A 15,810-nucleotide genomic window follows, 5' to 3' on the forward strand; every position below is an offset into this window, starting at 1 on the left:
TTCAAATTCCAACACGATATTCTCTCGAAAACTGTACTTCTATGTGTTATTATCATTTATTATTAATTCAAGATGTCTGATTTTCTCGGTGAGAAAGTCATTCTCCTTACATCCATAACAAAAATCTATCATAAGTTCAAATCCCCAACACCATAATTGATCACATGTGCGAGCTTTCTCCGTCACTTATCTTTTTTTTCACTGGTAACCTATCATAATCATCGGGCGCTGATAACCTCGTTGTTGTGCGCCCTAAAACACTAATAATAATCATCATCATCTATCATAATCATGTCAAATAATAAACTGCACTTACAGTAACGTAATTCATGTCCTTTGATTTTGCAGGGGGGAAGGGACTGAAGACTTTATTTCAAGCAGTACGGTCATCACTTGTTTTCCAACACAGTCAGCACACACATCTTTGATATCGCAGTGCAGTCACCACGACATCCGCTCTCCAACCGAATTAGTTCAAATCCTCGCCACCCCCTGGCCAGCTCGCAGAGACACTGCCTACGCCTGTCACGTGAGGTGGCTGGCCACTAGCATGGGGGGTCGAGCCTGCGAGCACTTAACACCAGATACGATGTTTCCTGTCGACCGCGTGCCGTACAAAGGATATGTTTGGCGCCAGAATTTGACCGACAGTGGAATCCACATAACCATATAACAGCGCGTTTGCTCGTCGCGAGAACGCTCGCTAATTCACTCTCACCACCCCGCTATATTAAACAATTCCATGCGGCGGCGAGCGGCTGCTGTGGGTCCCACCCGCGAGCACTTAACACCGGACACGAAGTTTCCTGTCGACCGCGTGCCGTACAAAGGATACGTTCCACCCCAATTTCTTTTTTTTTTTTCTCAATAGGTTCCAACCTGCCGATACCTACCTCACACGACCACCCGAGATGTAGGAAAGTTCCATCACATGACACACTAAAAGCTATATCGGTCCTAAAGTTCGTAAATTCCCAGCACCGACGGACAGGAACAGACACGCTTGCTTTGTCCAAACCACCCTCACGCCACATGCCCGCGACTCCACGGCGCCACCGTCAAGTGTGATGATGGAGCACAAACTACACTCTCGCCCCATAAACTCTGCAATTCTCTCACTGATAGACAGGAACCGACACGCTCGAACTGGAATGTTTGCTACCGAGTTGGAAACTTCCTTGACGTCACAACGGGCGATCGACCACGTGGCTCTGTGGGACAAAGAATGCTCTCACTAAGTTAACTGATCACCCGATTCTCATTATTCACCCCACATACCCCGATTACCTATTCCAGGATCTTCGCGAAAACACACACATACGCGTGAACTGTAGCTCCCGTAAGATATGTACCTCCGCAAGTCAATTTAACACGAAGCTGTCAACTGAAATAAAAAAAATTAACAAGTCAATATCACGCGCACAAGCGGGAACCATCGCACGCTCCTAGGAAACTTCTCAACTCACATACCTATCAACTCACTCAAATTCTATATGGTCCCAAAATACTTAACCTCCCCTTTATTCATTCAAAATATATTCGCTCCCTACCATAAACTCCACGCCAATAAAAAAATAGCTAACAAAATTCATCTCCAAAAACATTACCTTCAACGCCATTCTTAATACCATCAACCTCCAATTACGCCTATATAACATACTTTTAAATAACAATAATAATAATAATAATAATAATAATCATTCATCCTAAAACACACACACATAATGATCTCACTATCATCCCCCCTCTAATCTAAATAAGATCTTCACTGATACTATGAATTATTCGTGTATAGTTTTATAAATTATAAAATGCTCAGCCCTCCACCACGTCCACGAACCATCTGACTAGTTCAGCTTTCAGCTACTAGGGACGCTAGTGAACTCATTCACCACCCCCACAGAATCCTCAACAGCCATTCGTCCATCCTAAGATCATGTGATACTACGTCATCGCACTTATATAAGGAACCACCCCCTGGTCATCTTTCTCACTCTTCAGTTGTCCACCGCATCGTGTGTTTGTTCTCGTGTGTGTGTGTGTGTGTGTGTGTGTGTGTGTGTGTGTGTGCTGTGTCTGTTTTATTAAGATGAAGCGAATTAACAACACCCAGGATTCTGCTGCGAAGAGACTTAGACTCCACGATTCGCCATTATCAAGTAAGTAAATAATTTTTGTTTTTAATTATCATTTCTCCTTTATATCTTATATGTTCTCCTTATTAATTATATATCTCACTGTTATAGTTGAACTCGCGGACTTTATAATTGAGTCTGAGGAGCGAGCAGGTGGCGTCAATCAGCCTTGTCCTGAACAAGTTCCATTACCTGGTAAGTATATTTTTTCAATGTTTTGATATCTCTACCCTTTAACTCCGTGTACGAGCGCTACATCTGTTTTGGACAACTCTATATAAAGATCCGCTTTTCATTTGGTGTGTGTATATGTATCTGTGTGTGTGTGTGTGTGTGTGTGTGTGTGTGTGTGTGTCTGTTATACTCACTCTCTATAAAGATTTCATTTTTTTATATATATCTGCCTTCGTCCTCTAATTTCTATATCACCAAACTTCTTCTACAAACATTTTTACTTTATATTATACTCATTATACTCCATCTTTCTAGATTACATCGGCCCAGCGCTAGAAGAGCTTGATCGCCAACTCGAAATGGAGAGAGCTCGTCGTGAATGTAAGTACATCTCTAATAATAATAAAAATCATACTCGCTAAAAAATTAAATAATTTTTTCTTCTTGTTCTTTTAATATATACCCCTCTTCCTAGTGTATTGATCTAGCCTTAACATATATTTTGTTTCTAGATCATCCTAATTCCACGCAGAGCGAGCGAGCCGAACACAGTAATAACTTTTTAGATGAGGACGAACTGGACATGCCTGACTGGCTTGAGGGGCTTGTCGAATGCGGCAATGAACTGCTGAAGCCGTGGAATGAGATCGGAGAAGGTGAATAGTTTTTATCATTAGCCCAAAATAATTACCATTATTTACTGGTATAATAATTATTATTATTTATCCCTCTTTTAAATCCAGATCGTTAAACTTTTATTTATGTTACAGGTATGTCACACGGCATTGCCCGTGTTCCGCGAGCGGCGGTTGCAGGCGCGGGGCTCGAGGGTGGGCGAAGACACGCCCCACCTTGCATCGCACCGATCACTGCAGCTCGACAGGCCGCGGCGGCGGCGGCGGCGGCGTAAACTAATTTGGCGTCCATGGGCGTCCCAACAAGCGGGTAGCAGCCCTGCCAGGGGTCCCTCGCAGCGGTCAGCACGTGTGCGCGAAGCTGCAGCTGGCAAGATCGCCGAACCTCTGCCCGGCTGCTCGCACTGGCCGCCTACAGCCACCGCAAGGGGGGCGGTCGCCACCGCCGCTACCCCTCCCGAAGCTGACTGCCCACGACACCGCCAGCGCAGGGTTCGTGTACCAACACGCATACCCCTCCCATTAAATGATGATGATGACGCACCATCGCCAACACCGTCATCCACAGGCTGGACCCCCAGTATCATTAGCAGTAATAGTATTAGTGATCATCCTGTGGCTAGTGGCAGTTCTCTAACCCTCCCTTTTAGTGAAGTAGATCAGGTCGGTGACACCATACCTCAGTCGCAGTACTCGGCGATTGCCGACGCCTTCGAGGAGCGAATCTCGGTCACTCGCATCGAAAACCCGGCAGGGGGGTACCGCAATCCTGTCGGATGTTTAAACGCATGCCACCCTATCCTGGAAACCGAGCTCCTCAGGGTAGTCGATAATCCGCGTTATCCCGCCGTTAAGTGCAGAGTGCAGTGCTCTGCATTGAGTTATCGTACCCCCGCCCCCCCCCCCCCCCCCCCAAAGTTCAGTCTGGTCAGGAAGAGATCAGCATTCATTATCTTTGGGGGGATAATGGCGTGATAACGCGGAACACATCTATCGCCGAGTGGTTTCGTAAATCCACCTTGAGTGTCATATTGGGCCGCTTTTCCGAGATGGAAGTCAACGGCTCAGCTAAGGCACTCAGCAGAATTCTACACCTGGACATCCATATACACGTCCACGATCCGTTAAATGGAGGGTCTAGCTATATCAAGCTCCCTAAAGATATAGCTAATAAACAAGCGTGCATTAATGTCGAAAATACAAAAGATCAGACTTGTTTGGCATGGTCAATCCTGGCTTGCGAAAGAAAGTATAATTATAGAGCTCATCCTGAACGTCCCAGTACATACAAAGTCAGTGATATTAACACATATTATAACTTTGATGGTATTGAGTTCCCCGTCAAGATCCAGGACGTACCTAAATTCGAGGCACAAAATACCGGAATATCGGTACACGTTTATGGCCTGGAGAAGAAGAAAAGCAAGTCAGACGAGCAAGACAAGCATGTCGTAGTCGGCCTCCTCCATTTCTCAAAATTTGCCGGTGAGCGTGAGCTGCATGTAAATATGCTTCTCTTTTCTGAAGGTGACAATTATCACTATGTCTGGATCAAGGACATGTCCCAACTCCTTTCCTGCGAACTATCAACTGATTGTCGTGTAAAACATATTTGTTTAAGATGCCTCAATTATTTCTCCTCTGAGCAGTTATTAGCTACGCATCTAGTAGATTGTACTTCCAAGGATGCGGTACGTGTTATTATGCCCACGGAGGAAAACAAATTCATAAAGTTTAGGAATGCTCACCACCAGGAGCGGTGCCCGTCTGTTGTGTACGCCGACTTTGAGTGCCTCCTCGCTCCTGTGACCCGCTGTGAAGGCGATCCTACGACCTCACACACCACCCTTACAGAAAAACACGTACCTTATGCCGCAGCGTACCAAATTGTATCGTCATATGACACCAACCTTAACCGATACAAATCTTACGTCGGCAATAATCCATCGATTTGGTTGCTCTCTGAGCTTGAAAAATTTCCACTGGAAGTTGATAAGCTGTAGAGCGGCAACGTTCCAATGACCAAATCGAAGGAGAATGAAGATTTGTATAATAAAGCCACCGAGTGTCATATTTGTGGGCTGCCGTTGGACAGAGAAGCGGAAACTCCTCGTAGGGACCACTGTCATCTACAGGGAAATTCTGTGGCGCTGCTCACAATGCGTGCAATTTGAAGTACCAATTACCTAGGCACATACCAGCTTTCTTTCATAATTTAAGTGGGTATGACGCTCATTTGCTAGTTGAGCACTTGGCCGATTTCGGTTTGGAGAAAGATCAGGTGAGTGTCCTACCTGAGAGCGTCAAGAAGTATATTTCATTCTCCAAACGAATGACGCCAAGAATTACGCAGCGCTTCCTCGATACACTACGTTTTATGCAGGCACCACTACAGAAACTTGTTGATACTCTACCTCCGGCGGATATGCGTACCACTCGAGCTGCATTTCCCGACAACGAGAAGTTTCAACTTGTGACTAGGAAAGGGTTTTTTCCATACGAGTATGTGAATAGTATGGTCAAACTCGACGAAACCAGGCTACCCGACATAACTGCATTCTCCAGCAACCTCACAGGCGACACCATAACGAATGCAGAGTATGAGCATGCCGTGAATGTCTGGCGGGAATTCAACATTTCTAATTTAGGAGAGTACGCACGTCTTTACATGGACACTGACGTGCGCTTGCTTGCGGACGTTTTCGAAAAGTTCCGGAGTCTATGTATGACCACATATTCTCTGGATCCTGCTTTTTATTACACGGCACCGGGGTTGTCTTGGGACGCGATGCTCAGGAAAACGAAGTGCAGTATCGAATTATTGACCGATCCTGACATACTTCTTTTCTTCGAGCGAGGGATCCGTGGGGGGCTCTGCCAATGTATTCATAGACACGCGAAAGCAAATGACCCACGGATGGGTGACAGGTTTAACGCATCCCTTGATTCAAGTTATATAATGTATCTAGATGTGAATAACTTATACGGACATGCTATGAAGGAATGTCTGCCTATTCGCGAGTTTCTCTGGCTGTCCGAAGATGAATGCAAGGGATTAGGTGGAAAAATCAGGGGGGGTATGGCCGCCGATTCTGATGTAGGGTATGTTGTGGAGGCAGAACTCAAATACCCTATTAGTTTGCATGACGCACATGCCGATTTGCCGCGGTGTCCAGAGCAACTAGTTCCGCGAGGAGGTTCCACACCGAAACTGATGACAACGCTGGCAGGGGGGGGGGGGGGGGGGGCAAGCAGAGGTACATCATTCACTATATTAACCTCCAGCAATGCCTCAGCTTGGATATGGAGCTGGTTAAAATCACTCGGGCCATCTCCTTCAAGCAGTCCCCCTGGTTAAAGGAACATATTGATCTGAATACGACACAGAGAACTTCCGCGTCGTGTGACTTTGAGAAAGATTTTTATAAATTAATGAATAATTCAATTTAAGGAAAAACTACGGATAATGTGAGGGAACGACGTGAAATTTTTAGTAGAACGCAATGGGATGGGCGTCATGGCGTACGAAAATGCATTGCCAGACCAAATTTTAAACGGGTCACTATTTTCAATAAGAATTTTGTTGCTGTGGAGATGGCTAAAACTGCAGTAGAGTTTACTAAACCTATCTATGTGGGGATGTGTATACCAGACCTATCCAAACTCCACATGTACCGCTTTCATTATGAGTTTGCGAAAACTCATTTCGCAGATCCTAAACTACTTTATATGGATACAGATAGTTTCATCTATCGGGTGAAGAACTGCGATTCATATGAAGTAACTAATTCGACACGTCTTCTTATGCGGCCGATAATCCTTATGGTATTGTTCCGCAAAACAAGAAGGTTATCGGTCTCATGAAAGACGAGACGAATGGATTGCCGATTGTGGAGTTTGTAGGTCTTCGATCCAAGATGTATGCATATCGCATATTGGAAGGTCCCACTCAGAGGCGGGCTAAGGGGGTACGACGGATGGCATCACGAGCTCTGTCTATCGAAGACTATTTGCAGTGCCTACGTGGTGGTGTTCGCGGTGCTGAGCTGCAGCCGCCGCATATTGTCCGGCAAACTAGTATTCGATCGATAGCGCACGAGGTGTACACTGTTCTGCAGTTTAAAATAGGTCTGTCGCCTCATGACGATAAAAGGTTCATCTGTGATGACGGCATTGAAACCAGCCCGTACTCACACTACTCACTTGTAGCGAGAGAAGGGGTGGGGGACTCTGATTGAGAGAGAGAGAGAGAGAGAGAGAGAGAGAGAGAGAGAGAGAGACGGCGAGGGTGTCTGCAGAGTAGTAGTATGACCCTTTTATCATAAAGTAAATATGGAATGAGAGTGTTTTGTAGTATGTATCAGCTTGCGTACTTCCGTGTATGTCTGAGTGTGTGTGAATGTGTGTGAGCCTGTGTTAAGTATGCATGTTTGTAAATATTATTTATTCTATAATAAAAACATAAAAAAACAGAAAAACTAAAATAATCCCATTTATAAAAAAAGTCTCTATATATATTTGTATATTTTTTTCGCCGCTATTACTAGTCAATGGCTATATGACTGAAAGCAGATAAAAATTTTACACCTCTTATAATCAAATAGAAGAAGACGAAAATACAATTTTCGCAGTTCGTATCTGTTTTGATCTTAGTAGTAGTTGTAAGTTTCACCTGCCGCTAGCCATCCAGTCAGAACTAGTTTCTTAAGAATGTGAGTTCCACCAATTATATTCTTTATATGTACTTGACTGTGAAAAAAAAATCTTTATACCGAGAAATATGTGTTCACCTGCTTGTTGTAGTGGAAAATGTCTAGAGCCACTTACTTCAATGAAATATAATTTAAATTGCTAGTGGAAAATGTTTTAGAGCCACTATCTTCAACTAAAAATACGTTGCCTTCAGTTAAAAAAGTGCTTCCGGTGGAACTTCACTAGAGATATTATTTACCTTGTAAGATAATATAATTACGTTCTAGTACCTCTGCTTATCTGTAAACTCATACAATGTGAAAAAAAAGTGAATCATTTTACTGTAAACTGGTATGTCGCAAACAAAATCTGAATTTAATAATAAATTCAATTATTTTATTGAAAAAAAATGCCCGAATTTGTTATTATTTGACCCTCAATCATGATCCATATACGTTGCACTGGCACAGAGAGAGACCTATAAGATTTTTACTGATTTAAAGACAGAGATGAAATCGGAACGACGCGTGCTGGACTTCGTCCGCCGGTCACAAACAGACCCAGCCACTCTCTTCGTGGTCCTGTCACTTTAAATGGTGGGCATCTGGCGAAGCCGACCCTAGCACTCTCTCTTTCAGGTCCTGTCACTTTCGACGGTTGACTCATCGCCGCGCGGGCGAGGTGGAAGCAGGTAAACTGGCTCAGACAGCTCCAGTGGAATACGCTTCACGAACAGTACCACCAATAAACTTACTTCTATGGAAGTAGGTGTCACAGAAAGAAAACAACAAGTTTTCTTATGGAGAAAAAAATTATTTATTTATTTGTGAGCCATTTTAAAAGTAATTTTACATTTTCAGATGCTGGCACAAAACTATTTTTTTCTTCTTCACACGTTCGCTGTCTAAGTTGATGGATAGGTGGACAATCGTAGTATTCCAGGTTCTGGATAGCCGCATATTTGAAGATTCGACGCAGCCAGCTACTCTTCTCATCGCCTTTAACGTAGATTACTGTCTCCTTGTGATCAAATGCGCTCAGCAATTGCAGCAAATGTTTATAAGAGATGCCAGGGGCGTCCCACTTAATCCCATGATAGAATCGTGTTAACCACATCGCGCTTCTGACTGTCTTATTGCACTTGACGTCTTTAAATGGTTTCGGCGATTCAACTCTTGATACAAATGTTCCTATTACTCCATCACTTTGCGTGAATGCTATTAATGCACAGTCTTTAATTATGAAACGTCTGCACTCATCATAGTAAAATCCTTGAACGTCAGCTACGATCCTCACACCTTCAGGTAACATCGTGATCTACGCTAGAGCTAGCAGAGTGCGTATTAATTTATACAACTCGTTGCACTACACCAGTGAGCGGACAGTAGTTAACGAGACGATCATGCAAAACGAGAGCATATGCCGAAGTCTGATCAGGGAAGTTTGCTGAAGATTCAAATTCAATCCGTACATCTGTAGGTCTGATTTAATTATCTCATTCTTTTTTGAACAGTCAATCACGATTATTGGCGCTAGCTTCTTGAAACTCTGTGGGCTGAGTAGGCATCCTTCATTTTCAACACCTTCGTAGTAAGATGCTCGGAATCTCGCATACATGTCAAATGCCAGACTGTATACATTGCTGTCCCACTGTAGATGTAGATTCTCATATGGGTAGTATTCTGAATTCAAGTAGACTCTGGCGTTAGTTAACTTGCAGTGGTCAAATTCAATTGAGTCCTTTGATACGCCTTTGAGTTTGAAATGCTAGTATGATGAATCGAGGTGCTTCCAACTGCACTGATGTTTTAATAGCCCAAGTATGTGTGGACGTTGTAGGTAGGACTGGATATTCAAAAAGCTCCCATGAGCGGAAAGTTAGTGGTAGGTAGGTGCCAGCATTCAGAACGTTTAAGAGCTTCAAGCGCTCCTCGTCGGCAACGGTGATGTGAGGCATTTTCCGTGATATGCTATTAATCTTGATTTGAACATTCTCTGCAGCTGTTTGAGAGAATGAATTCGCGTCACTTGCACTTCTCACCAAAATAAGTTCCTGTTTAGCGTTGATAATTATTCGCTGCATATCCTCAAAATAACCCATAAGAATTTTTAGTGGCACGCACGCGGTAAATCGGCTTTGTCCACCCTCCCCATCCGCTGCATCTATGAACCACCCAGAATTTTCCAAACTGTTTGAATCACAGGGTGAGGCTGAAACGTACGTCTTAAGGGCTGATGTAATGCCAACATTTTTAGTTCGGTCTATTTCAATTCCGTTGAGTTCATAGCGTATCTCTTGAAACAGGAATGCTACCGCATTTCGAATGAGCTTCGAGAGCGCTACGGCAGCCCCGTCAGCTTTCTTAAATGTGCAGTCCAGATAGAGGAAGCTCTTGCTGGGCAGTGTTTCCGCGTCCTGATGCTGGATAACAATCCTAATTTCATCATTTTTGTTAAATGTGCTTGAAGCGTATGGTTTGTGTGAGTGGTATTCATGATGAATAATTCGGTCATCATACTCTACTGACTGAGTTACATTGAGCGACGTCATTCTGCGGCTTTAAACCTGCTGAAATGAGGAATTCGTAATTAAGGCGTGTTATCACCTTGCCCTTCCGCGTTGCACTAACGGATTGTGAGCTTGGTGTGCTAACTTTATACCTTATTCACATCTCGGCTTAGATGCAGGCGTACAATGATCTCTTCTCTTCTAAAGTTAACAAGCTGATTATTCTGCTCCACAATACGCAGTTCAAGGTAGTCCAGTGCCTGAACGGTCACCGGGAGATATATAGCGTTTGTGGGGGCTTCTTGAACTATTTTATACCCTGTGCCGACTGTAGGAAAGAATCCGTAAATTGAATGAATCAATTTATCGTTCAGGTATTAGTTTGTAGCAATATTACACTCAACGTGGATTGTACTCACTGGGAGTATGTCTACAGCATGATCTGATGGGTAAAATTTACTTCCGTCCTTCAGCAAAACACGATCCTTCGCAAAACCTAGCAGTGGACCAATTGAATGTCTCTGTGTAAAGTCGATCGTAGCACTCTCTGTCCGTATTTCAGATTTAAGGGTATTAATGTTTGCCCGTAGTTCAATACCTTTTTCTGACTGTTTTAAGAGTTCGTTTAAATCATCAATATCGCAGGCATCAGGTTGTGTTTGTAGAATCTCCTTCCGGCCGTCAATTTCAAGATGTAGTTTATTGTTGTTCTGTGTAATATTTGGAATGCTGTTATACGTCTCTAGACCAATCAGTGAAATACTCCAGTCCCCTGCACTTAAATTAATCGGTGGAAAGTAATTTGCGCGTAATACTGATCCTCGCTCTTTTAAAGTCAGAGTGTACGACATTGCATCTAAACATCAAATGATAGTCATGTGCTCAATGACAGCTCTTTTATACATCGCGCACATGATCTGACGATGACGCATTCTAGAGGGGATTCGCCGTCGCTGTGATGAGGAACATAGTGCAGAGATGACCACAGAGATATGTGTTAAAGTCCTGATATCGCCGGACATTGTAGAAGACGCGTCTTTTGCTGGTGAAGTAGCGCTGTAATTTTTCAGGCGGCTGTAAATCGCCGAATGAATCGAAATACTGAACTGTATTTGGACTTTTCTTGACATACGCAACCCAATGGGTCCCTGGACCCCCAGCAACATTTAAATTTACAATTCCGCACTCATTAGTCCGCCACATGGTCTTCGGTAATGTATTCCGCATAAAGACGCCGCGGAATCCACGAATGTGAAGTTTTTGTTTAATAATTTTAACTAGATCTTTATTCGTGAGCGCTCGGTCGGGTAGGATAACTAACGGACTTTTTTTTTATTTATGAAGAGACCTAGCCCTTTCCTGTATGGTTTCAAGTAGAGATCTTTTCCGATTGCTGCTGCCTCCATAGCGCGATTATGTCTTCTGGCTTCCTCTAGTTGGGTTTGTGCATTCTGTGCGTTTTTGACCGTTTTGGCTACAGCTGCGGCACCGCCTGTGAGTGAACCTATAGCGGACAGGACTCCAAGGTCTGGAACGAGGAACGGGATAATTCCGCCCGAAGTCTTTGGTACTGGTAGGACCCTAGGTGGTTTAATTGAAGTCGTGTTTTTCTTCTTGTTCCCACCATTGAACACACGTTTAGCTGCAGACATCGAGGTGAGAATACAGTTTTTCAAACAACCGGGTTTGTTGTTCTTCTTCCTGTTCTTCTTGGCTCGCAAAGCTGTTCACGCTGCTTTCATAATTCGTTTGAAATTCATCACACCCAAGCCCAACTTAATTTTCCCACGCATGGTTTTATCAACCACGAATGCAGCAATGCGTTGACCTATTCCGAAATCTTTTCTTCGCCTTATTTGCTTGGCTTTATCTGCTAATATTCGGTAGGCGACGTGGCGTGCTGGGAGATCCTTATTTGCTGCGTATCCGAGGTCGTGCTCAAGGCAGGCTTCGTCTAGTAGGTTAATACCTTTATCGCCTCGTGCCAGGCGCTTCTGAAGCTTTGTTCCAGGCCCACAGAAGTTATATCCGGGAATGTGCAATTCAACAGGCAACTTGTCGACAACACCACCTCCATCTCTTATTATGATGTGCCTCCTAACGTGCATGGTACGCTACTGAGGAGATAGAGGTCTACTCTCCCCGTTATATACTAACATGTCAGCTTCTATCCAACTGTTTTCTGATGATGGAAATCCTAGCCATTTAACCAGTGCTCTATTCCCACGACGTGTTATCACCCGCTCGATGAGAAATACATCTGGTTCAGAACTCTTCTGCAATTCCTCCGTGTAAAAGCATCCTGCAATTTCTTCGCCCTTACCGTCCTTTAAGGTATATGTCCTAGAGTTGGTTCGCTGCACTTTGGACACTGTGAATATCTCAGCCGACCAATTTGGTAAGTACGATTTCTCGAACGCGGTCTTGTGTTTTGAAATACGTACTAAGTCACCTATATTGCACCTCTTTTTGCGAAGGTCGAGCATTTTAATCCCTAAATATACTGCGTCCATGAGTGAATTATCGCGTACATCGATTGGTCTCATTTTTATTGTACTATGTTTGGTTCGATTATACTTTGCAATTATCTGTGGGACGATATCTACCCACTTGTACTAACTGCTAAGATTAAACTGCATCCACATTTGAGCTTTGATTGTCCTGTTCAACCGCTCGACGATACTAGCTTTAAGGTGGGTAAACGTGTAGTGGTGTATGCCATACCGCGCCATCACAGTCTTGAAATGGACATTGTAAAACTCCCCACCATGACCGGTTTGAAGATTGGTCGGGTATCGATTCGTTCCTGTCTGCAGCAGACGCTCAAACCCCACAGCAATATCTCTACCGGTTTTCGTTTTCACAGGTAATGCCCAGGCGAATTTAGAGTATGTATCAATAACCATTAAAATGTATTTCAATCCATTATTATGAGGTGAATATCGATTCATATCTACAAGATCAGCTTGCCAGAGGTCATCCAGCCCTTTAATCATGACATGTCTACGGGGGTATGTTTTGCGCGCTGGCTTGTGCAGTTCTCGAACCACAGTTTCCATACTTATTCGATGATACCTCTCTCTCGAAGCTATGAGATTATGGATACAACCACATTCGAATGAGCTGTATTGCCAGCAGCAGCCGAAGCCATCAACAGTCGAAGTCTGTCTATTAGTTCATCTGGATCATCGTAATATATATATACTGCGGGACTTGATTGCTCACTCCTTTATGCTGAAAGTCTGCACCCTCACCTCATTGAGTAAAGGTTGTATAATGGTAGTGTATTTAGAGTTTTCAGGCTTTTTCAGTGTTCCGTCGGGATTTTTGTACAGATCAGTCAAGTTAATTATTTCCTGATAGACTTTGCGATCATCGGCTGAATATTTTAAGTTTCTTGATGTCCTTAGGAAGATTAGGTTCATTAAGCCACGTGTTCTTTTAAACTCTGTATCCCCGATGCGTATTGTGCTATCGGATAAAGTTATAGTTTGAGAGCCCAGCATGTACAGTCTCGCCCTGCTGACACCAAATGTTCTATGTATCTTAACGGTCGGATACTGGTTAGTGAATTCTGCGATTGAGTCATTATTATGCAAAGCTATCCTGGTGAGAGATTCGATAACAGGTTTAAAAGTTTCATTTAGTGTTTGCTCGCGATCTATATTCCCCCAACTTCAGCAAACGTAATTTCTCTCGAACTGCTTTGCGCGCCTGAATGGCTTTATGCTTTGTCAACATCTCGAAGGATACTAATCAGAGCTCTGAATATCACGTGGTTTTATATATGCTTTGTTGTACTTCTTCTTCTCCTTTTTTCCTACGCCACCTTCTTCAAAAACAACGGCCTCGGCTTCTATCACGCCCTCAATTGCGCTAATTCTGTTAGCTATCCGGTTTTGGTTAATTGCAAGAAGTTTCTGGGTGTCCTCTAATTCCCTTACAACTTTAACTAGTCTGGACTCAAGATTTTGAAATTTGATATCGGTGTACATTCAGGGAATCTGCCTTTGCACACCTAATCTCTCACACTGAGCGTCCGCCATGCGTGCGAATTTGTCCATGGTGAAATGTTAACTGATGGGATAAGGTATTTTCGTACGTTTATATATGGAGAAAGTCTTGGAAGTTCCGGCTATACCTACCGTCATTTAGTTTACGGGTTTTATCAATAACGAGAAAGCCGTATTGTGAGTGGTTCCAGCAATTAGCACATATCTTTACAAATTCATGAGTATGGTAAATGTGCTTTAAATTGAGGTTGTCTTGTTTGAATGCTATAATGAGATTTGCGTTGTCCCTCACCAGCTGTTTTGGGATGATGGAATACGTTTGACTCAGATAAAATACATCAACACCCATATGACGACCAAAGCAGAAATATTTACGGATTTGATCTTGCTTTTCAACAGAGACATCGTCAAATATGAACGTTGTGTTAGGCTTTACCTCTTCAGGTGGGGGGACGTCGTCGCTTTCACTGAAGGTTCTGTACGTTACACCGTCTACTCCATCCAATATTTTCTTCAGTATCTGGTACTTGGGCTGAAAGAGTGTTTTGGAGAAGACGAAAAGGTGCTCGAAGCGGACTCCGTCTACGTGCGTTAACAGAGCCATGAGGACATTTGTCTTACCACAGCTGGATGGACCTACAATTATAGCTCGTATGAGTGGTCCATTCTTGTTGGTCTTCTGGTCTTGGTCATCATCAAAGGACCAGTCACCTACAACAAAGCCCTTGAGGCGAGGGTGTTTCACCCAGCCCGCCATGATACCTACTGTGGTAGGTCAAGGTGTGGAATACGCTTTTATATGATTAAAAATATGTGTTTGTGTGTAGTCACTATAGCGCAGTCACCTTACCAACTGAGCTACAGCGGCTACACAATAGAATGAACTCGAGGTGGTATGTTTAAAGGAAAGGAAGGCAGTCATATAGATAAACGTAGGTGATATTTTGTGTTGACAAATAAGAAACACGCAATGACAAATTTAATATTATAAAATAATATATTTATTTATTAAAATATTTGCAAATATGATCAGCATGAGAAAAAATCAGTACATTCTTTTTTAAGCGGTGCAGCAGAAGTACAGTATTTGGAAAATAGCTGCTCCTTGTATGCTTGAAATTCAGCACGTATATCTCGTAATGTTATGGGTGGATTACAATAGTCCGGTATTCCATCAGTAAATTTGAGTTCGACATTTTCAACACTTATTCGAGGAATAGCACAAGACTTGGGCACTGGTGTTATACACATACTAAAACAATGTTCTATATCATCTATGTGAATGCTACATGTGTGAAGCCAGTTAATGATGTCAGTGTACACTGCCTGAACGTATGGGCACCATCTATTTAGTCTCTCTATCGTACTAGTTAGAGCCATGTCTAAATTGAACAAGTTATCAACAGTGGGGTGATGAATGAAAATACTACAACCATCAGCACTTTTAATTTTTAGTGTAGCATCATCATACATTGGTAGAATACTCACAGTTAGACTGCCACAGTACATGTCCTTGTAGGAGTGGGATGGATAATATTCGGTAGTCATACGATTCTTGATTTGTGTTTTTAAACGACACAGTTCATCCCACTCGTAGTCAGAAAATTTCACTTTAATATTTTTGAGCACATTTTCCAGCACTAACACAGTTG

The sequence above is a fragment of the Schistocerca serialis genome, chromosome 1 (assembly GCF_023864345.2).
Source record: "Schistocerca serialis cubense isolate TAMUIC-IGC-003099 chromosome 1, iqSchSeri2.2, whole genome shotgun sequence".
Taxonomy (NCBI): domain Eukaryota; kingdom Metazoa; phylum Arthropoda; class Insecta; order Orthoptera; family Acrididae; genus Schistocerca; species Schistocerca serialis.